Genomic DNA, 5,085 nt, shown 5'->3' with positions numbered 1-5,085 from the left:
CCCCCTTTGGAAAGATTCGTCTCGAATCTTTGTGTGATTCAAAAGAGTTAATTCTGAGGATGGTTTGGATTTGTCTAGGTTTACTTCAATTTTTGTTTCTCGTTTTCTTCTTGCGGATATGAGTATCCAGAATCCTAGACTGCATGATATAATTGATAGCATGAGAAATCCGTTGATAGCGACGTTTTTATTGGCATTTTGACTAATTTTTATTTAATCAATGTGTCTTTGATTTTTAATATTTAGTTTATGTAATTCAACAATATCAGGTTGATTTTCTAGTATTGTTTCGTTTATTATTACTCCAATTGTTGGAATAAGTTTCATTTCATCATAGCCAATTGATTTCTTAGTGTCGTATACTTCGTTGTTGATTGTGATTATGCAATCATCAAATGTAATTAGAATCGTGCCTGTTAATATTCTATTCGTTGGATCGCAACTCGAGTTTATGGTTATGGGATCTATAGCATTTATCACTAGCAATGTGTTTGTGTTGATTTGTTTTATTTTTGAAGAAACTATAGATTCAATGTATGGACATGTAGCGTTTTGTCCCCAAAGTGTGTTATGGATACGTCCATCTCCTGTGACATTGATTAACCTATGTTGTTGACAGATTCGATATTGTTCTATGATCGGACAGTGACCATTACTAACAAATGTTGACGCTTTACTTGTGATGGCGATGTTGTAGTTTGATGATACAGCTCGATTGTTCAAGGGTATACTTTCATAATTAATATAATGATAAGTTCCTTGCAAGAATATTGGTATTTTTATAATGAAAAATATATTTGAATGATTATGGAAAACTTCTATTTCTAATAGCTCGTAAATCTCATCTATTGTATTTATATTCATATTTTGACATTCTAGTTTTTCCAAAACAAAACTTGTTTCATTCGGACTCAGAATAGATTTTGATAATATTCCTAATTTGGCAAATTGGATCGATTCGAAAATATCTTTTAACTTTTTGTCTAGAAATTCCATATTAAAAATTGTATCATATGTCAATTGCCTAATATGTATTATGCTATCCAGATCTCCTATTTTTGACAATTTTTTGAGTATTTTTGATTGTTGATTGTTTATTGTTTCAATAATTACATTCATTCTTGTTTCAAAGTCCTTATTTATTTCAATTTGCCTCTCATTATTTTTGATAATTTCATTTATTTTACCTTCAGTCTTGTCAAGTGTACGTTGTATATCCTTCATGTCATTGTCGTCTAAATTTCCAGTAATAGATTTGATTATTGTTCCTAAAGGGTTCAAAATACCCCGTTTCGTTCTTTTCAAAGGCTTCAATTTGTAAAATGATTCCAAGAGGCTTTTTATTCTTGCGTCCAGAACGTCTTGAAATTCTGTCAATGAATCGTTTTCCTTGAGAATTTTCAAAGTATGATTGAACATTTTAATGTTACTTTGAAATTTCTCGATGTCAATTTTATGAATGTGTAGATGGTGTGTTCTGACTATTTTTGTCTCTCTTTCTTTGAAGGCGATGATACCTGTGTGTCTTGATAGGTCCGTTATAGTTATTGTTGCCATTGCTATCTGAATGTACCTAAAACGAGATAATAATTTGATTATTCAAATCTGTTTTATTTTTTGGAAATCCTTTCGCTTGCTCCAGTAAACCTAAAAAAAGAAACTGTATTATTAAAAGTAAATAAATCTTAGCCTATTTTCTAATTTTAAAATATTGAAACTCATTTAAAGATAGGTTGTGCGTCTACGTTTGTCTGCGTCTTTTTATTTTGGATTTGTGTATTTTTATATTTCTTGTGTCTTCGAATGTCTTTGTTCTGTTCCTGGAAACAGTGTTTATTTTAAATGGATATTTTGTTTTGCTTTTGATACCTTGTCTAGCAACATATACTGTGTCATTAGGGCAGAGGCTTGGCTCAATTTCTCGATTTTTGTTATGATACTTATGATTACTGGTTTGTTTTTCTTTGAGGCGAGTAATCGCCTCGTCATAAATTTTATTTCTATTGGTAATAATGTCGTCAATGTTTAATGGTCTTTCATCTCCTTCTTTGATACCAAAAAATATTTCAACAGGTTTCAAATTTGTGCTGGAGTGAATTGTCTTATTGTAGTGAGCCAGAGAAATTTTAAATAATTCTTTTTTGCTGATATTATCGTATTCGTCCTGTAAACACCTGTATATTTCGCTTAATGTAGAGTGGAATCTTTCGACTGTTCCGTTCATTTCACTTTTGTTTGATGCTGTAAAATACATATTGGTGCCGAGATCTAAGAGCATACCTCTTATTTCCGCAGATTTTAGTGAAGGTTCATTGTCACATACAATTAGTTTTGGACATCCATATGTTGTTATTAGTTTTATGATACCTCCCTTGATATCTGGTATTGATCTTGATTTTATTGGGAATAACATACCAAATTTCGATAATTTATCGACAGCTGATATGAAAATGTTCGGTTGAGCAATAAAAATGTCTACATGAAGAATATCCATAGGTTTTTGGGGTATGGGTGTTTGTGCGTACATTATTTTATATGGATGTCTTTCATATTTTGATTTTTGACATGTTTGGCATACTAAGATAAATTGGCGAATTGTTTGTTTCATGTTAGGAAAATAGTAATTTCTGCTTATTTCAGCCAAGTTTTCTTCGATTCCTCTATGTGCTCTACCGTGGATTGTTTCTATGACTTCATTTTTTCTTCAGAGAGTTTTAAGTCGATTAATAATTTTTGAGATATGAAAATTTTTAGTTTTGACGTAGGACTACGTCTTTCATTTCTATACCGGGGTGTAAAACCAAAGTTTCGAGAACGAAAGCGTTATGCCGGAGACCGAGATTTTGAGCGTTAATAGCTCTTAAACAACTGAACGAAATGGTATGATAAACACTTCATTTGAAAGATAAAATGTCTACGCGTCATATACTTGTTACTTTTTCATCCAAAAACTTGTTTCAATAGTCTTAAAATTGCTTTCAAAACAGGCTATTGAAATCACCAATCGGTATATAAGCGAGCGCCGCTCGTAAACCCACTCAGTTATGATTGAACAGCGATTGGAGCATGTTGTCGCTGTTGTTGTGAAGCTAATTTCGTTTATCATGAAAGCGCTGATGAACGGTGTCACCAAGAGCCTGTTTGTGCACCTAAGGCCAAAAGGGAATCCATCAGGAGGAGAGTGATGCCACGGTTCCGCTTGAAACATCGGAGCAGCCGCCACACACACACACACACACATACACGCGCGGAATTCTCGTTGCTGAAAAATAATCTGCCAGTTCCCCTGGGAATTGAAAAATACATTCATGCGAAATAGTTTATTTTAATGTTTTCTATCCATATAACACTGCAACCAAATACATTTGGTTTTGTTATTTTTCAATCAATCGCAATTAACAGGAAAGCTTCTGAATATTTTTTTCCCCATCAGTGGAAATTTTCGTATCCAATGTTGGATGCATAACATGAAAAACGGAAAATGTTTTACATCGCGAAAATCAAGTCATTTTCGAGCGATTATTTGCTTTCTACTCATATAATGCTGCGACCAAATACATTTCGTTTTGGATTTTTTCAATCAAGTGCGATCAACGTAAGACCACGTCTTTCGGCAATTTATTAGAGGTGCAATGAATATTTAGGTATTCCCGCTCTACGCGCACTGGCAAACAATGTTTACTCAACAATTTCTCAAACGAGAAATGGGTGTTGTGAGAAAGGATTAGCGAACGCGAAAACGACAAACGGGAGAAAGATACGTTTGGAGGTTGAAGGAAATTGGCAGAAAACTTCTTCATTCTATCATTCAAATAATGTGATTCATACCACATCGTTTTGCCAGAAAGAGATTATTAATGCTCAAAGGAGGAATCGAGTCCTCCGAGGAAATTACCCAGCGCAAATTAGAGTCGACTATCGATTGCGGCATTCGTACACAAATAATTTTATAATGCAGTTTCACCAAAGTGATTTCTTCGGATATATTCACTACATCATGTCATGTATTTCATATTCTTCATAAGGAAATCCATATCCATGGCACCTATCGGTAACGAATTATTATCGAAACCACGATTTTCGCTAAATGCTCCTTTCAGTTCGGCCTGTAAAAAACTTTTCTGAACTCTAATCCATCAAATTTGGAGCCCTGAAAAGGGCCGTTGATTATATGCTAAGCTAATATAGCAAGCTCTCCTCGGATACGATGGGCCAGCTAGATGTCCTTGGGCATGATGTGACGCGTTTTGCATGGATAGCACACAAATTGGTATCTTCGAATAAGCCTCCTGCAGCGTCATAACCGCGGAACTTTGGAAGCGCAAGTCGGTTTTGAAGTCCTGAGCAATTCCACGAACCAAATGCTGCAAAGGTAGCTGCGGATCAGCAATTCGGTCGACTTCCGATAGCGATGAATTTCACGCAAAGTTCCCGGTCGATAGCGATGTGGCTTCTCCACCTATCCTGCTACTGGTGCGCTTATCCGAGCTGACTTCGTGTGCCTTACCACCGAATGACTAACGAGCTGTCTGCGAAAGACTAACGAGCTCGAGTCCTCACGGTGCGAGAGTAGAGTAAGAAATGAACGAAAGCAAGTCAAGTCAAGTCAAACATTGATTTTATTTACATTTTCAGTTGATTAACATTGTATATACATACATAAGTGATTCAGAATTATTTTTTTTTTCTTTACATCTTTAGTTTCATATCTATTTTAATACATTGAAGTGATACTATATTAATAGGAATGTATTTATCCATAGTGGGATTGATTTTTGGTGATTTTAAACTAAAACTAAGAGATTGTTTAACCTACTATTTACAAGATAAACCTACTTATCCTACTATTTACACTAATCTACTATATACAATGAGCTTATCAGATCATATCTAGATTGAGAGCATTTCTGCTGGAATTTCTCATTCAGAGCTAAAATTTTAGTTTTTACTGTTTGGCATCTGGTCATCTCATGCAATTCTATGGTCCGAGTATATCTTGACATATCTAGCAGCATCCGGAGTGTCCTGTTCTGAGTTCTTTGTAATCTAATCTTATGTGTTTCTGCACAGGACCCCCACACAGGT

Source organism: Toxorhynchites rutilus, chromosome 1 (assembly GCF_029784135.1).
Source record: "Toxorhynchites rutilus septentrionalis strain SRP chromosome 1, ASM2978413v1, whole genome shotgun sequence".
In the NCBI taxonomy this organism is placed as follows: domain Eukaryota; kingdom Metazoa; phylum Arthropoda; class Insecta; order Diptera; family Culicidae; genus Toxorhynchites; species Toxorhynchites rutilus.
This window is presented reverse-complemented; position numbering follows the sequence as displayed.